Source organism: Marmota monax, unplaced genomic scaffold (assembly GCF_021218885.2).
Source record: "Marmota monax isolate L192 unplaced genomic scaffold, Marmota_monax_Labrador192_F-V1.1 WCK01_AAM20220418_F8-fsc00205, whole genome shotgun sequence".
Lineage (NCBI taxonomy): Eukaryota > Metazoa > Chordata > Mammalia > Rodentia > Sciuridae > Marmota > Marmota monax.
Window position 1 is genome coordinate 1,869,134 of NW_026692417.1, and position 19,318 is coordinate 1,888,451.

Sequence of the window (19,318 nt, forward strand, 5' to 3'; positions counted from 1 at the left end):
TAAAAGGTGTGTAAACTCCTGACATAACAACACAGATGAATTTCATAAACACTATGCTCAGTGAAAGCAGCCAGACACCAAGAGTACATATTACATAATTCCATTTATATGAAACTCTAGAAAAGAGAAATCTAATCTATAGTGACAGAAAGCAGATCAGTGGTTGCCTGGGGCTGGGGGCAGGGTAGGGATTGACTGGGAAGGGGCACCAGGGAGCTTTTGGGGATGATGAAAATGTTCTATATCATGATCATAGAGGTGGTTATATGTGTACATAAATTTGTCAAAACTCTTCAAAATGAACTCTTAAAATGTATGCATTTTATTGTATGTAAATTATATTTCAATAAAGTAGAAAAAAAGAAACCCAGACAAGCTGAGCTGAAACCCATACCTCGAACTGTTGTACCCTGTATCTCTTGAGGTAGCAGAAAGTGAGCTGTGGGCACCTGAAGCCCCTTTGAGGAAGTTTCTGTGGTTCTTTGGAATTGATTACCTGTCCCTGCCAGGAAGGAAGCATCCATCTTTCCTCTGCCCTACAGGCCTCCACTATCCCCAGCTCTCTGTGGATTTCCATGTAACCTGAGGAACTGACCAACCCCCAGGGGTAACGAAGCCTCCTTCTGGGGCCCCTTCCTGATCCCATCCAGGAGGAGGCACCTCACAGCTTCCTTAAGCAGCATCCTAACTGGCAGGTCAGGAACTGACAGGGAGTCAAAGTTTTGTTTCCCTCTACTGCTCAGAGTCAAAGCTACAACAGCGCACCCCTCGTCTAGAGAGGCCTCTCCCACCCACCTCCCAGGAGCATGGTGGTGGGTCTCCAGTGCAGTGGAAGGGGCATGGGTGTACTGTTTCTGGGCAGGTACCAAGCTTACCTACCCCATGGCACTGAGGGTGCAGGAGAAGCTGGGTGGCCAGATGGAGGCCCCGCGTGCATGGTGGCTCCGGCTCCTTGTCACACTCACTGTTATCACCAGTCATTACTGAATGCCTGTTAAGTAGCAGGCTTTGAGTTAAGCCCTCTGCCTGCATTTCCTGTTAATCCTCCAGACAGACATCCTATGGGACTGGAGCTATTGTTGCCCTCATTTCACAGATGAGGATGCTGAGGCACAGAGAAGGGATTCGGGGGTCACACAACTAGCAAGTGGAGGGAAGGCTGACAGCAGCCTGAGCTGTTAATTTCCAAGCAATCCTCAGACCAGCTCCATTTGAATCCCTTGGAGGGTTTTTTGAAAAAATACAAATTCCTGCCAGGCGCAGGAGCACAAGCCTGTAATCCCAGCAACTGGGGAGGCTGAGGCAGGAGGATCACAAGCTCAAGGCCAACCTCAGCACTTTAGCGAGACCCTCAGCAACTTATTGAGACCTTGTCTCAAAACAAAAAATAGGGGCTGGGATTGTGGCTCAGTGGTAGAGCGTGTGCCTTGCATGTGCAAAGACCAAATGATCCTCAGCACCACATGAAAATAAATAAGTGAAATAAAGATAATGTGTCCAACTAAAACTAAAAAATAAATATTAAAAATTAAAAAAAAAAAATTGGGCTGGGGAATGTGGCTCAAGTGGTAGCGCGCTTGCCTGGCGTGCGTGCGGCCCGGGTTCGATCCTCAGCACCACATACAAACAATTTGTTGTGTCCGCCGAAAACTAAAAAAAATAAATAAATATTAAAATTCTCTCTCTCTCTCTTTAAAAAAATTTTTTTTAAATAAATAAAAGGGACTGAGGATGTAGCTAAGTGGTAAAGGGCCCCTGGGTTCAATCCCCAATACCAAAATAAATAAATAAAATTTCCTGGGTCTTTGCTTTGTCCTTATTTCCTCTAGACCCTCAGGTGTTTGCCAGGTAGAGGATAAGCCCTGTCACCCAGCAGCCTGAGGAGGGTGGGCAGGGCTGATCTCAGGGAGATGGGATCTACAAATAGCAGCAAATTGTTCATTGATTTCAATCCTATTGAGGGGAGTCCTGGGACCAGCAGAAGCAGGACTGTATTTGAATTGGAGAAGTGGGAAGGGTGGCTCAGCTTTGGGCAGGAGAAGTCAGGAGGTGGCCACCCAGGGGCCCCATGGGCATCAGGGCCTTAGCTGTGGTCCTGAAGATGTGCCTCTCCTCCATTCACCCCTGGGGATGCAGGTGCCTGGGAGGTGGCCCAGATTCAATCTGGTAGGACCTGCAAGTGGAGAAGGGGTGGGAAATGCAAGAGATAAAGTTTCCACCACCAGAAAAGTCAGCTTTTCCAAGACAGCCCATATTTTAAACATCTGACCCATCAGGCCCTTGTGAACATACAACCCATCAGATTTGGGGATCAGAACGTAACATTCATGCCCTGGTAGGGGATTGGAGAGGTCCCCTAAACACCTCTCCTTCCTGCATCTTCCTGTTCTGCCAGCGCTCTCAGCTCCTTGGAATCGGTTACATGTTCCCGGTGCCTGGGAACTCCTGGGGTCAGCCTCAGGCAACCCCACTCCTGCCTTTTCCTTGGAGTGTGCGTCTCAATGTCCACTGTGGAGGCTCAGGGAATGCGCTTCAGGGGTTTCCCATTTCTCCCATTGGCCACAAGGAGCCACATCTTAACCCTCCCCCTCATCCCCACCCTGCAGCAGATAGTGCAGCGCGAGCTCGTGGCCTGGTCAGCCTTAGACTCACAGCCGTGGAGACTCCTACCAGAGGGGACCCTGCCCTCCCTGCCACCAGTTCAGAAAATTCTCATGACGGAGGACTGGCCTTGCCTCACTCTGAGCTTCTGCCCTATCATCCAGAGGTAGCAGGTAGAAGGGTTCCTGGACAGATTTCCAGCTCCTTAGCCCACCCCTCTTCATGCTGAGGTGTGTGTCCTCTGGTCCTTTTCCTATAGGACAGATGGTGACTCTCTCTGATCCCTGAGAGTGGGGCTAGAGAGAAGAAAAGGGTCCAGAATCCAGCAGAAGTCATTGCCACAGGGCTCGGCCTTGTTTCAGCTCTGGACAAGTCACAGAGGGCCCCTGGCAGTGCCCATGAGAGGTAGGGGGAGCCTAGAGACTGCCCTCAGGGCGGCTAAGGAGAGCATCCTTCCTTGAAGGAGGAACTGAGTCTCCTCATTGGAATGATGGGGAAACTGAGGTCTGGGGCAGGGACTGACCATGGCATGTGAGTCAAATCCAAGAGCCAGTAGCCTCCTGGCATGCAAGCCCTCCTGGGTCTGATCCCAGACTGGCGGGAGGCAGGGCACATGCAGATCCCTGGACAGGCCCCACAGCTGAGGAGGGCAAACAACAGCCTCCTAAGCTTGAGGCCAGGGCCAGGCCAGAGCTTCCAGGGACAGAGTGATTTCCTGTCACTCGGCTCCTGGGCCCAGAGCAGCTGCTCCCTCGTCTAATTAATGGCCCTGGTTCTGAGTCCTTGATGAAGGGGGATCATGAGCCGTTGCTCTGCCCGAGTCTCCATGGAGCTTTCCATTAAGCAGGGGCAGCTGGGAGGGGTTCGGAGCCAGGGCAGCACACTGGGCCGATATGCTGAAAGCTGCCCCCCATCCCACCTCTCATCCTCCTCTTGCCCTGGCCATTTCTTAGCTCCTGTTCCCTCCTCTCCTTTCCCCAGTCCACTGACCCCTCCCTGCTCTTACAGGTCTCTTCCAGCCCAACCCCTCTTCTGCCCACTTCTCAGAGCCTTCCCCTTGAACCTTGTACCCTGACTCTTAGCCTGGCTCCAGCAGGGGAAGGGGCAGGGAGGTGCCTCCTTTCACAACAGGAGAGGGATCTTTGGGCTTTCCCTGTGTGATCAGTCCAGCCCAGAGTCATAGCCCTCCCTGGACTGTCACTATTAGCAACTAACATCACACTTGGAAGTGGGGGGATGGTGGAGTGTCCAGTGGGCAGCAGCTGGACTTTTCTGAGGACATTCCTGGTTAGATGGAGAGGGACAGAACTAGTGACCCAACAATTCCACCACTTATCAACTGGACCAGTCCTAGGGTTGGAGGAAATTCAAATTTGTCCCAGTCAGGGACAGGGAAGTCTAGTTGTGACCAGAAGCCATTTTAAGGATCCAGCAAAAAGGTGGTGGTCAGTGACTGGGAGAGTCTTTATTGGACAGATGGCCAGTGGAGAGTGGCTAGGGTTAATTTGGGGTGGTCAGTTTGGGGGAAGTCTTAGCAAAGGCCATTATTGGATGTTAATTGTACAAATGTTGGCGATGGGTGGTCATGTTGTGAGGCCAGTGTTAAGAGGTTTTATTAGCCAGGTGCAATGGCACATGTCTGTAATACCAGCGGCTCAGGAGGCTGAAGCAGGAGGATCGCAGTTCAAAGCCCAGCCTCAGCAACTTAGTGAGGCCCTGGGCAAACTAAGTTGAGACCAGTCACAAAATTAAAACATTTTAAAAGGGCTGGAGATGTGGCTCAATGATTAAGTGTCCCTAGATTCAATCTCCAGTACAAAAAAAAAAGGGTTTTATTAGCCTATTGAAGTTGGGCAGTGATGAATGGTTGGGTAGACACTGGATAGTTGGCTGAGCATCGTCGTTGGCAGGTAGAGGTGGGTCAATGGATGATCAGTGCTTTGGGGGATGGTTAAGTCTTGACTAGGCAGTTAAAATGTAGATGTTAAAAAGTATTTGGAGGGGCTGGGGTTGTGGCTCAGTGGTAGAGCGCTCACCTCGCACGTGCAAGACCCTGGGTTCGATCCTCAGCACCACATAAAAATAAATAAATAAAATAAAGAAATTGTGTCCAACCACAACTAAAAATAAATATTTTTAAAAATAAAAAAGTATTTGGAGATTGGGATAAGGTGTTCAATGCCCACATCCCTAAGGCCAGGTACCCCTTCTCTCATTCTGTGTGGTACCTGACAAGGCTAAAGAATGCTGAGCTCAGCCCCAGTTCCCTGCTCCTGTCCTCCACCAGCCCCAGGCTATGCTCTTTGCTTAGCCAAAGCAAAGCTGTCCAGTGTGGACGCAGGGCCATCGTCTCCTGGGATCTGGTAGGTGGAAAGGCAGGGCCAGGTCCCCAGAGGTGGTGCATGGGGCATGGAGGACAGAGTGGGCCGAGAGCTGAAGTACTTAGGGATGCAGCCCAGCTCCACAGGGGGATGAAGGCCGTAAAACCAGGATGCCTATTGATGAATTGATTCCCATTATTGATGTTCCCTGGACAAAATTTGAAAGATGTAGCTGAGGAAAAGGATGGGGTTCTCTCAGAGAAAGCCATGACACGCCTGACCACTCAGAATACCAATGAGATCCTCTGCTTCCCTGGCCCTTCAGAGCTTCCCCTTGCAGGGCTGGCAGCACGTGGGGGCATGCACCTGGGCAGGCATTGAGCTGCAGATGTGAGGCTGGGGATTCTGTGGTAGCCAGGGAGCTACAGTTCTTGAATGTAGTGTCCCCACACTGGGCAAGCTGCAAACTTGCAGAGAGTATCATGCTTGCACGGATAGTTACAGGGAATGGATTTTCTTCCTGTGAGGACAGTTTCTCCAGAAAGCAAGTGGTTCTCCACAAGGGAGTACTTCCCTATTCAAGAGGCAGTGATGGGGCCAGGGGTACAGCTCAGTGGTAGAGGGCAAGCTAAGTACGTGTGAAGCCCTGTGTTCAATCCCCAGCACACACACACACACACACACACACACAGACAGTTGAGTGGCCTGGACTGGAAGTTTCCAAGTAGCCTAGAAGACCCTCATTTGATAAATGTGCCTTCTAAGGCAGCTCCACCACCACCAGCCCTGCCACTGTACTGTTATGAGTTGTGGGAAATGGACATAAGCAGCCGGGGCATGGGAGTAGCTGCTGTACTGCTATACATCGCTGGGGCAGAGGGCAGAGGGTCCACTTGGGCAGAGCTGAATCCATCTATAGGAGGTCACAACGAGGAAGGCTTGGGGGTCTCCAGGCAGAAGCCAGGAAGGAACAGAGTAACTCACTTCTGTGAGGTGGGTACAGAGTTGGGGATGGAGATGGCTCAGGGTGGAGCCAATGCTGATGCTACTGAGACTGTCAGATCACAGGGGCCCAGGCTGGAGGGGACAGTCTGATTGGGGAGGCACCATTTCTGCCTTAGGTGTCCAGTCTGATGAGCGAGGCTAAAGCCCTGCCCTGGGAGTTGCAGTATGAAAACAGAGACACAAGTCCTTGCCTTGGGGAGCTCCCAAGTATAAAGGGGGAGGCAGTGCTTACCCCAAGTATCCAGTGTTTGGGAGGAAGGCGGGAAGCCAGTTGTCCTGATTGGAGCAAATGTGCTGGGAGACCAGATCTGAGATGGGAGGCAGGAACCTCAAGCTGAGCCGAACCCAGAACCCAGGCGTGCTAATTTCCTGCCTCTGACTTAGTGCTAGCCTAAATTCAGCCCCACTCGCTGATCCTCTCCTCCATACCCTCTGTGTGCTGCCCCGGGCTCAGCTCTGTCCCTGATCAATGATTGAGGACACTCAACTCCGAAGGAGGCCAGGGCTGCAGAGAGGTGGGGTTCTCTAGATGTGCACACAACACACTCGCTCTGGCTTCACCCAAGCACTCCTCCCCTCTAAGGGGATTTAGGTTCAAAAGATGCAACGCCCTCTGTGTCAGACCTGGCACTCAGCATAGTTGTGACTTTGGACAAGCCCCTTTCCCTCCGTCCCCCTGAACATTGAGTGGGTTGGACCTAACATCCTTCCAGGTCTCTGAAAGCCCAGCCGGCTCTGAGCAGAAAGCATGATGAAGAGCAGTCTGTACCGGAGGCTTTACCATTTGGCATCTCATGACCTTGGAGCCTCGGTTTCCTTGCAAAACAGGTGCAAGAAAAATGGGCTCAAGGGCTGAGACTGCCTCCTAGGAGTGCTGCAGAGAGTCAATGAGAAAAAAAAACAGTTAAAGTGTCTGGCACACAGTGCATGCTCCATGAAGCCTACTTATAACCATTATTATTATTTTCCTCCTGCAAATAATAAGGTCTTGGACAGTCCTCCTCAGGCCCACTGTCTCTTCCTCAGGCAATTATGCCACAGCTGCCTTTTATTTTTATTTATTTATTTATTTATTTATTTTTAACTGTACTGGGGATTGAACCCAGGAGCACTGCACTGCTGAACTACATCCTTAGCGACTTTTATTTTTTGAGACAGGGTCTTGCTAGGTTGCCCAGGCTGGCCTTGAACTTGCGATCCTCCTGCCTCAGCCTCGCCAGTCTCTGGGATTATGCACCACTGTGCCCAATTCTTGTCCCATGTGATCAGATCCTTCTCAGCCTACCACTCCATTCTGCAAAAGTGCCCCCTTTCTATGGACAAGGATGCATAGCCCCCTCCCTATGTGATGCCACCACTCTGAGGGACCCCTCTTCCAGCCCCCCTCTCCTGCAATTATGTAGAGCAAACAAGAACAGCTGATGAGAAAGGAGTTGCTATTAGCTTAACCTTTCGGGACTGGAGCTGCTGGGAGGAGATGGGCAGGCGCTCAGGGAGGGGCTCCTGCAGCAGGTGGGCAAGGGAAGGGAGGCAAGGAGAGCAGGTGGAAGGGCCATGACTCTGGGGGGCTAATGGGTAGGATGCAGGCCCAGAAAAGGCAAGCAAGGGACATAGAAAGAAAGGAAGGCACAGAAGTGGAATTAGGAAGACTGGAATAAAGAAAGAGGTTATGGAAGAGGAAAGGCTGGGAAAAAAAAGGCCCAGATAGCAACGCATGGTCCCATGCATCACAGAACCCCCGGCCCCTTGCATACAATAGGATGGCACGTTAAAAGCTAAAGTGGTGGTGCACACCTGTAATCCCAGCGGCTGGGGAGGCTGAAGCAGGAGAATCTGCGAGTTCAAAGCTATCCTCAGCAACTTATCAAGGTCCTAAGCAATTCAGCAAGACCCTGTCTCTAAATTTAATGTGTATGTGTGTGTGTGTATATAGATATATACAGATATAGATATATATGGGCTGGGGATGTGGCTCAGTGGTTAAGTGCCCCTGGATCCAATCCTCGGCACACACACACAAAAAGCTACGGACAGGTTACTCCACCTGACACAATGCAGAACTGCAGAATGAAGATGGTCAGAGCTGTGAGGGAGCTCAGACACCACCTGGCCCAGCTCTCCCATTTTATGGATTGAGAAACTAAGGCCCAGAGATGAATTTGCTTTTCCCAAAGTCACAGTGAAGGCTGGGAGAAACTGGAGGAACATTCAGGCCCTGACTAATGACCCTAAGCTCTTTCTTCTACATCACCTCCCATCCACCCATCTAGCCATCCATCCATCTGTCCATTCATCTCTCCACTCACCCATCTACCTACCCAATTACTCCAGGGACATGAGCTCTCACTCATCCTGAGCTGGGTGGGCAAGTCAGGTTCCCAGCCTGCAGGAACTCTGATCTGGTAGAAGTGACCCATGTAAATAAGGAAACGAAACATAGGATGGCGAGTCCCACAGAGACACAATTACTTCTTCTCAGCCAATTGGTTAAACATACAATGAACAAGTATCTCCTGTGCGGATCAGGAAGGCTTCAGGAGGAGGTGATATTAATCTGGGACTTAAAGGACAAAGTGGAGAAGCCATTGCCACTGCAGTTTTCCCAGCCAAGCCAGGATAAGAGAGAAGCTGGGGTTCAGAGAGGCTCTGCCCTTCCTCCCCCTCCTCTTCTCTCTGAGTTCTGGGAGGGACGAGGAAGCAGGTGTGAGGGGGTGGTGAGGGCCTTTGGCTCCACCCAGGCTTTTCCCTCCAGAGGTGAGTGGGGAAGGATGGAGCTGGTCCTGGGAACTTGGTGATGATAACGGGGCAGGGCTGGCGGAGGGTGGCCAGGTAGCAGTTGCACTGTGCCTTTCTTCTCGATCCTATCTGCCTCTGGCCTGCTTCTCTCCTCCCCAGCTCAGGTGGGCCAGTCAAAGGAGGGCAGGAGGGGGAGCTGGAGAGCGTTGGGAGGCCGGGCCCAGAGTCCTTTTGCCTGACCTCAGCTTGGCCAAGCACTGAAGCTCACTGTGACCTTCATCGTCCATGCCACTCAGGGGGCCGAGGGAAGCAAGGGGGGACAGGAAGGGGGAAGGGAGACCTGACTCACACTTAGCCCACATCCTTGGCGAGACAGCAAGGAATATTTTTAGGAGCTCATTAAACGGGAAGAAAGAAAGGAAAGGGAAGGAAGGAAGACGGGGATTATGTATTATTTTTCATCCAAGTGACAGCTCTGAGCATCTCCACTGGAACTGTCATGCAAAAGAAATGGCATGTCTAATATTATTATGGAAGGGGTGTGCGTGTGAGTGTGTGTGTGAGCACGTGCCATCCGGGTGCAACTCTGTGGGGTGGGGGCCCACGTGAGCCTGTGTGTGTGACACTGGGCCAGGGTGCTTGAATGTGTAGTGCAGTGACGGTGGCTGCTTGGGGATGAAGGTGGCATGTGCAACTGCATTGGGCACCGGGAGCCAGGGACTGTAACTGTGGGAACAACTCTGCGAGGCTGTGTGTAATGGGGCATGCAGACTGTGTACTACTGTGTAATTGGGTGTGTGTAACTCTGGGTGCGTGAGACATCACTGGAAAGCTACCCCCGGAGCTGGGGGGGGACATAATCACAGGTGAGGGAGCAGCCAGTATGCATGGCTGTGGCTGGGCAAGGGGGACCGTGGGTGCAGAGGTGATTCAGAGGCAGCCCCCAGAAGGCAAGGCACCGGGGAAACAGAGGGTGAAAGGGGCACTGGACCCTCCTGTCCTTGTACTGAAGGGAAAGAGAGCAGTGGCCAGAGGCCCCCTGGCTCACACCCACCCTGTCCCCTTGTCTGTCCCTGCTGACTCAGGCCAGGAGGTCACCGTCTCACCGATGTGAGTGCAAAGTTCTCCTGATGGAGCTGCAGCTACTTGGTAGGCACTTCACAGAAACAATTTTGCTGACTTTCTAGAATACTCTGGCAAGGTGGGTACTGTTATTATTCCCATTTTTGTGAGGGAAGTGGCCCGAGGTACCCCAGACACAGGTAGAGAGCCCCCCTGACACAGAAGCCAATGAGCCAAAGCTGGGATGTGAATGAGTCTCCAGGTGGCTTCTCCGGGTTGGTACAGGTGAGCACAGGGAGGCGAGGGAGGGAGACTCGGGCGTGGGGAGCCTTCCCAGGGCTTCTTTGAGGTTCTGAGAGGGTCTACCTAGATGACAGGTGCCCAGAGTGTGGGGAAGCAGGGATCTGGAGAGAGGAGGGACAGGGGCTGGGCAGCGGGGCAGCAGGGCGGGTGAGCAGCGTCATTCCTGTCAGCGGCTGAGCTGTGGCGCGGGCCCTGCTCGGTAACTAAAGCCAGCCTCGTAAGTGGCTAATTGATTTCTGTTCCCTGATTAAATGTGCAGCACTTTACATGGCAGCAGAAGGAGGTCAGCGCTCCCCGCTTCTCCAGCGCCATGTGCGGAGAGACAAAGAAATTGATTTTCCAATCGATGCTCTGAGCAATGATTAAATGCTCTCTGCACAGCGGGCCTAATGAGTCCCAGAGGGGCGTGCTGGCCCTTTAATTAGAGACTCCCACGGGGGCCCTGGGATGGGCTGTCCTGGAGTGAGGGGTGCAGCCAGGGAGGGGACCATATCCCCAGGGATTGGTGGGCTGAGCCTCTGGTGAAGCACCCTGGCCAGACAGATGCTGTCTAGAGATCGCCGGGCATAGAGACCCCGTGGAGGGGTCCCTGGGCAGCCTCCGTGGAGGGTTCCTCCAGCAGGGAGACCCCATGACGTCTGGGCTGACAGGTCCCCTGGAGGGGGCCCCTGAGCTAAGACCTCCTGGAAAGACCTGGGCTAGAAAGTTTGGAGGCTGAGACCCCACGTAGAATGCACAGACCCATCCAACCAGGCACGAGCCAGGGCCCCCGCCGGTCCTGGGTGCTCAGGACCATGCCACCGCCTGCCTGCCTCTTGTCCCCCAGCACCCAGGTAAACGGCAGTCCTCCCTTTGGTCAGTTCAGCTCCTCCAGTGGCAGCGGCAGAGGCCCAGACAGGAAATGAATCCCCTCTAAGCGGCTGCTGCGTTTTCATTACCCAGCTGCCCCATTGGAGGAGCCGACTAAAGACTTTAGAAATTCAAATGAGGCTCTCGGGGGAGAGCGGGGCTTAAACATTCCCCTGCGCAAGCGGCTTTATTGAAGGAATAAACTATATTTGCAAAGTAAGATATTGAGGCTGTCAGTTTCTCTTAGGGATATAATGAGATCCTGGGAGGGAGGGAGACGGCAGGATGGAGCTCCCAAGGGCGGGAGCCCCAGTCAGGAGCACTGGGGTGAGAGCTGCCCCACGTGGGCCAGTCAGAGCCCTGCCCATTCTGTATCACCATTCACCACCCAGTAAAAGCCAGCCCCTCCCCACATCCACCACCCCACCTCCCCGGTCAGAGCTGAGAAATGAGGGTCTGTATGGAAATAGGCCCCTGGAAACCAGATAGTGAAGCCCCCTGAAGTCCCGCACACACTTACCTGCCAGTCCTCCCCTGATGGATATAGTTCTGCTCAGGAAGCAGAAGTAGAATACAGGAATTGAAACTGGGGTGTGGGGCTATGGCTTTGTCTGGGCTCTGCTAGCTGTTCAACCTTGGGCAAGTTACTGAACCTCTCTGTGCCTCAGCCATCTCCTCTCTAAAATATGAGCACCTACTTGATAAAGTGGTTGTGTTAAATGACCTGTTTTATGAATGACACTCAATAATACATCCTAGCTATTATTAAAAGAGTGGGGGGATGATGGAGAGAAAGGTAGTAACCATTCACTCCCCCTCCCTCCAGGAGGCTCTACTCTGACCATCCAAGAGCTATCATCACCCCTGCTAGCATCATCACATTACCATAACCAATGCCGCCACCTCCATCGCCAGTACCATTACCAGCATCATTGTGACCATCATCATCACTACCCTCAGGACTCAGACTTAGAGTCAGACACATAGCTCTGAGGTAGAGGAGGTTGGAGGGGTGGAACTGGTGGGACGAGTCCCAGAGGGCTTCCTGGGGGAGGAAGCCTGTGGACAATGTGCAGCTGAGACACGATTCTTTCTCTTTTCCCTTCTTTAGTAACCGTTGGCAGGTCAAGGTAAGGTTTTAGTTTTGTTTTTCTTTTGTTTTTTAGCAAGAAACAGGTCCAAGACCAGAAAAGGACCAGGGAGCAAGATGACTAGATCCCCAAGCTTGCCACTTCAGACCTCAGACAGCGAGGAGGGTCCAGGGGTGCCTGCCCCTCCACCTCAGGGCCACTCAGAGCTGCTGTGGCATGGTGTTCAGACCAAGGGAGGCCCGCAGTCCCATCTGGAAGAGGAGGTGTCAAGTTTAATGGGTCAGGCAGCAACTGGGCTGCCTGTCACTCTCATTCTGAGGCTGGAGGGGAGATTGGAGCTGACAGTGCACAGGGTCCGGAGGAAGCAGATACAGAGCCTGCCCCAGGGGCCGGAGGAGGTCTGCGCTGTCAGGGCTGTGAGAGGTAATGTGCTGGTGGTCCCTCCAGTCTTCTCAGTGGGACCCCAAGCCTCTGGTGACAGATGGCTGCTGAGACCTAGAAGTCCAGACAAAATGGCCAGGCCCCGCACTGAACATGAACAGCACGAACTTGGGCAAATCACTACCACTCCCTGTGTCTCCTTTTCCCTCACTCTGCTGTGTGGGTGGCTTCATGACGGCACCAAGGAGGAGCATGGGGTAGGAGACAAAGGACCCAGGGTTTAGACATCGCTCCATCCCTCTAGCAAGTCATCTGACACCTTTACCCTCTGTGTCCTTATCTGCAAAAGGAGACGCTTATTCTCAGGGCACTGTGTGAAAACAAAATGAGTACCGCAGGGCCTGGCACACAGTAGGTCCTCAGGGATTCACTGAAACTGAGCTCTCTTCTAGTTCTCAAAATCTCAGCCTAGCACTCTGAAAGGAGCTCCTGCCACTGTAACCACCTCCATCTCCACCTCTGCCATCACCTCCATCCACACCAGCAACACCACCATTGCTTGGCCACCATCACCACTAACAGCATCATCTCCACTACCACCATCACCTCCATCACTACCACACATACGATATGCTTGCTTTCTTTTTTTTGGTACAAGAGATGGAACCCAGGGGGCGCTTATCTACTGAGCCACATCCCCAGTCCTTTTTTTGTATTTTATTTAGAGATGGGGTCTCGCTAAAAGTTGCTTAGGGCCTAAGTTGCTGAGGCTTACTTTGAATTCATGATCCTCCTGCCTCAGCCTCCTGAGCTGCTGGGATTACCAGTGTGCACCACCATGCCCAGCTACAATATGCTTTTGTAAATATAAGAGACAGACAGTGAGGAACCAGTGGAACACTCTAAAGCATTCAGATGGCCCACCCTCCTTCCCCCAAAAAAAGATGATCCCCTCAGTCAGATAGCCTGGGAGGTTGGCATGAAGCCTAGATTCATGCTTCATGGAGTGCTGGGGTCTCCTGCAATCCCAACACCTCCTAAACTCCCCACCCCCCAGCAAAGAGATATGTAGTGATACCACTGGGGAGTGGCGGAGAAAGGGGGTACTAGCACTAGTGGAGGCACCCTAACTGATACTTTGCATAATTTATCTCCTTTGAGGCTGATGGTACCCTGGTGGTAGGTATTGGTTATGCATTTTACAAGGAAGGAAACTGCAACCTGGAGAGATGGAAGTGATTTGCCTGAGGTCACCTGGCCAGTGAGTGTCCAAGGTGAGATTCAGTTGCACACCCAGGCTCTTTCTCCCATCTTCCCCATTCCTATATGGCCTGACTGTGGGAGGGTCCACCTGAACAGGTGGGGGAAGGATGCCGATCCTAGGATGAGAGAGGGATTCTGGGTCATTTTCCAATATTCAGGTAGAAGAGCAGGATGTCTGGATGCCCAGTCTGGGCACCCTGACATCGCTCCCTAGACCCTGGGGTACCACATTTTGCTGAGCACTTATTCTTCTTTGACCAACTCTAAACACCGGGCAAGCAGTACTTTGTCTAGGGGCCGGGGATATAGCTCAGTGGTAGAGCACTTGCCTAGTATCCACCAGGCCTCGGGTTCCATCCCCAGCACTGCAAAGAAAAGGAATAAACAAGGACCTTACCTGATTTTGTTCACTGGCTCCCAGACGCAGAGCAGCACGGGGCCTGGCACCCAGATGAGTAATGGTGGCTGAGTAAATACATGAATGAACCTGTGAAAGCATGAATCAATCAGGACGTCAAAACCCGGGTGGAAAGCTGCACTGACGATTAAAACCCAGGAAAACAGCAGTCAACGCAACTTTCCCTGCTTTTTATTATTATTCTTTTTTTTTTTGCCTTTCTGATTTTATAGAAATGGTTGTTCTCAGATTGCAGAGCACAAACTGACTGATTGATGCCCCAGAACTAATACCCTGAGACAGACCCGAGGCGGAAAGGACGATTATTTAACACAGCACCCAGGGGCACAGGGTATGGGAACATCATTCTTGTGCAGTGAAAAGCAGATGAAATAAAAAGTTATGCCCAAAACCCATTTGGCTCCTCATGGAGGCCTTCCTCCCCACCCCCTCCTCAAGCTCCTATCTGCTGTCCCAGCTCCTGTGCATGTCTGGTGGGTTCTGGGTGCCTGGGAGCAGAGTCAACCTATGGTGCCTAAGCCCCACTTTGCGTCTAGGTCCCTAGGCAAGGACTGGTTAGCAATGTCTATCTTTTGGGGAGGGGGCCCAGTTGTCTCCCTCAGCTGTGACCCTGCAAGCTAAGGGCAGCTGGCCTATCCCTGGTCTCATCTGGGTCCGTGTGGGTGATGAGATGGGCACTGATGGGTGAGCTGGCAGCCGGGCTGGAGTGGCGCGGCCAGCTGCCCTGGGCACTGTCTTCCCTGCTTGTCACCACTCCCGGCTGCCCAAGCAGCAAAGCAAAGTCACAGTGACAAGATTTGGAGGAGAGAGGCTCCAGCTGGGGGTGGTGCTGGTCTTAAGGCCACTGGAGCAGCAATGTGACAGCTTCTCATCTTGGGGGCCCTCTGTCCTCAGTTCCTGCCCCCTCTGCCTCGACCCTCACCAGTCTCCATTTCTTTGGCCTCCTTTGTCTCTCCCTTGCACTCCAGGCTGACATCAGCTCTGAATGGCCCTTGGTCCACAACTCTTTCCATCTCCTTGTCCTTCTTCTTCATTGCCCCAACCTCAAGGCCTATCCCCTCCTGCTCCTTACACGCACACAGCATCTCAGACAGGAATCGAGATATCCTCCTAGGACCTGTATTAAATAAGACCCATGACAAACGACTGGGATGTGGACTCCCAATGAGTTTGCAAGTGTGAGCTGGTGTATGTGCAAAGGTGCGAATCTATGAGCATGAGTGTGCACATCAGTGAGGGTGTGGAGGCTGTCAGTCCCACACCCTACTTGACCACCCCTTCTTTTCATCCTGGGCTCCCTCAAATCAGGCCAGGGAGTGGGGCAGGCAGGAGTAAGGCTGCTGAGCTCTGGGCAGAGCCCCTGCTCGCTCCTTGGGCCTGTCAGCCACTGATCTGTTCATGTTCCTATAAATATTTACAAATCCCAGCTGCTGAGGAGGCAAGACATCCTCCACCAGCTGGGGCTCCCAGCCTGCAAGCTGGCAGGGAGGGAACTAGCCAGCGAGGACCATGGCAGCAAGAAGGTGGGGCTGCACTGGAGAGGTGGGTGTCTAGGACTCCTGAGTTCATTTCCCAGTTTTGCAAAGCTTAGCCTGGGTGCCCAAGTCTGTCCTCACCAAGAACCTAGAGCCAGAAATATCCCCGAATCCTCTGCCTCAGGAAGCCTGCCCGACCCTACCTGATGAAGAGAGGGTCCACCCTTTACCGTCAACCTTCTGCTTTTTATTCATGTTTCCCAATTAGGGCTACAGGAAAGGGTCTTCCTTCTTTTAAAAAGCAAAGAAAATTCTTCCAGAGTCCCTGGAGGGTACTGTCTATCTGAACTCAAAATCTTTCCCAGGACACCCTGATAAATCCCTCAGGTCTTTCTAGATGGGAGGCTGGCACACATGCAGCTCAGGAGCCCCCCACTTAAGGCCCCGCTTTGCAGCCCCTAAGAGGGAGTAAATCATGTTCAGCTGGAGTCACCTCTACCCCAGCCAGTCCTGTCACTTATGGAGCAGGGCTGGTTGTGAGAACCTGGACAAGGAAGATTTAGAAGGGACCTGTGGGGAGAACTCACAGCTCCAAGGCATTCACATTGTGATAGTGGTGGTCAGACATCCTGGTGAACCAGTCCAAGGGAGATTACAGATTACTGATCTTCTCTACCTTTGCCCAGTACAGTGTCAGGCACACCACAGAACCTCTGGCATTGTGTGGTCTTTGGCCTCAAACCTGGATCTCCAAGTCAAGCTTTCCCAGTGGCACTTGATGGCCAACTCTTGCTCCCAGCGCAGAAGTCATGTAATTGAGGGATGGTACCTCAAGGCCTGAATGTCCTGGGCCTCCTAGTTAAAGCAAGTGCAGCATGTACCCAAGAGCCTTGACACTGAATGAGCAGAGTCTCTTTCCCTCTCTTGGCTATAATTTCAGATTAATTACTGCTGAGCCCTCCTGACCCCCTGTGGAACTCCCCTAGGCTCTGTCCAGGTAATACCTATATCCTGGCCTAGGTTTTTCTAAGCAGCTCAAAACTGGTGGGAGGGAAAAAAATAAAAAGCAGGCAGAAGGGCCCTATGACACTGAGGGGCTCTGGCCACTTATGTGGATACCCAACTGGAAACTAGGCCCAAAAGGGGCATCAAAAGCCGGCAGGCAGGGGCTGCTACTCTGCCTGAATATAGAAGCCAATGCGTGGCTTCCCTTCTTACTCTCTGGCATCTGGGTCAGCTGTTTTTACACCCCCAGAGGGTCCAACTATTCCAACTTTAAAAAGGATCAGTGAGGAGGGGGTCATTGCTCAAATTGGCCACTTTTCTTCTTCTTTTTTTGATAGAGGGATTGAACCCAGGGGTGCTTAACCACTGAGCCACATTCCTGGCCTGTTTATTTATTATTTTGAGACAGGTCTTGCTAAGTTGCATAGGGCCTCACTAAGGTTCTGAGGCTGGCTTTGAACTTGCTGCCTCAGCCTCCTGAGCTGCTGGGATTACAGGTGTGCACCACTGCACCCAGCTCAAATGGGCCACTTTTCTTAGTCCAGAGCCATTATGATGTGGCACAGAACTAGGCAAAGAAGGCAGCTCCAGGGCCTAGAGTTTTCCTTGGCAAAAGTCAACTGGCCCCACCACTGAGAGAACTGTGACCTTCTCAGCTGCCAGGGAAGAGCAGGGGCTGGGGAGAAGCGAGTGAAGAAAGGGACAATCTGGAGCTGCCATGTGCTCTGGAAGAGAGGTCTGGTGATGGCAATGGCATGGGGAGGGTTAAAAATATTCCTAAAATAGCCGAGCCAGAGCCTAAGCCAGCCAGCTAGTGCCTCTCCCTGAGAGCTCGGATCTATAGCGGGAGAAGCCAGGCTGCTCTGCACCCCACTGCCTGCTGCCTGGCATGGCTGTTAATTAAGCCTCCCACCCTCTTCTCTACCAACCCCTCCTGTCCTAGCAGGGGCTGGGGGGCAGTAAGCAGAGGAGCCAAAAGACAAGGAATTATTGCTGGGGCCAAGAGTCCAGTGGCCTGACACTCCCCTGGTCTGGGTACTGGCAGGCCCAGTGCAGGCCTTGTGGAGGAGATGAGGGTGACAGCATAGAGCCAAGTTCTCCCAACACACATAATGAGCCTCTGTAGGGTGGGGGGATCCCAGGAAGCTCATCAGATGCCAGATTCTCCTAGATCCGTGTCACCCTCCACTTGGAGCATCTTGAGGTGATAGTAGTGTAGGTAGGGGTCAGGGGAGCCCCCCAGGAACAAACCACATTTCTGTTACAGGGATAGGACCAGCTACATAATCTGCCGGCTGAAATGAAAATGTGGAGTCTGTTGTTCCAAAATTGGTAAGAGGGCTGGGGTTGTGGCTCAGTGGTAGAGTGCTTGCCTAGCATGTGTGAGGCACTGGGTTCAATTCTCAGCACAACACACAAATAAATGAAAACAAACGTCCATTGACAAATTTTATATATATATATATATATATATATATATATATATATATAGAGAGAGAGAGAGAGAGAGAGAGAGAGAGAGAGAGAGAGAAATTAAAGGCAGTGAGAACAGAGCAGCAGACCAAGATCAAGTTCTTTTAGAAAGCAGGGCCCTTGCTACTGCACAAGTTGCAAGTCCATGAAGCCAACCCTGTTCAGGATTCTGTTTAATGAACATTTACTAAGCTTTCTACGCTTAGCTCTACTATTCCACTGTCTCCACCACTTCAGAGACACCCCACCCCCAGCCAGTGATCCCATCTCCTCAAATCTATGGAGATAAGGTAAGTAAAGAATGTGTCAGAGGGCTGGACCACCCCCAACCCTAGCTGATTCAGGCTTTCCAAGGATACTGCTGTGGCCATAATGCCAGCCCCTACTCTCGGTTGTTGGGCCTCTCTGAGCCCCACACTCCACTATAACCTTCTCAGGGTCTGTGGGGACCACCTGGCACAGAGGCAGGTGATCAGTCTCTTCTCTCCCGGACCTTTGATCTTTCACCAGGTGGGATCCAGACAAGAGCCCCAGGGATTCCCATCCTGGCTCTGCTCAGATTGGCCCTCTGACTTACTGCAAGCTGTTTCCCTTCTCTGGGCTTCTGTTTCCCTGTCAGCGGAGGAGTCTCTAAGACCTCTCCACACCCTAAGGTCTACAGTTTCCTATGGTGGGAGTGAGTGGGAGGTTTTTCCTAGAAGGAACAATGCTTTGGGAGTCTTCCTGAGCCATCCTGGGGAGCAGGAGGCTTTTCCCCCAAAGCTCCCATCCTCAGATCCAGAATCCAGGAAGATGAGCTGCTCCCCACTCACCCCAGGTTCTCCTCTACCCTGTCTTCCTCCATCTTGTCTGAGAGCTGGGGCCAAGGGCTTGGTGGGTCTGGGTGAGTCCAGGCCTGTAGGAGGGGGTGGGGCGCCTGAGGACTGTGCTGGCCAGGCAGGCCTTCTCTGGCTTCTTTGCAGGAGGCTCAGCATAATTGCACTGCCTGTCACTCCTGCGTCCTGCTATCTGTCTCTCCAGCTGACCCTGCGCACTCGCCATTATATTGGTTCCTGTTGGGGCTGCGGAGCCTCATCACTTATACATGCAGCTGGGAGACGCAGGCTGGACTGAGGGAGACAGCCCCTCCCCTTAGGTCTCCCTGGCCTTCAGCTGGGCCCTTTTCAGAGCTGCCTCCCTGGAACTGGATTTGGGATGAGCAGTGGGTGGCTACTCATTAGAGTTTGTGGGGTGATGCCCAGAGCTGGCCAAATTTCTGGAATCTCAGGTATGAGGTCCAGAGTTCCCTAGTGAAAAAGGCATAAGAAAACCTGCCAACATCCTAGAATTTTGACT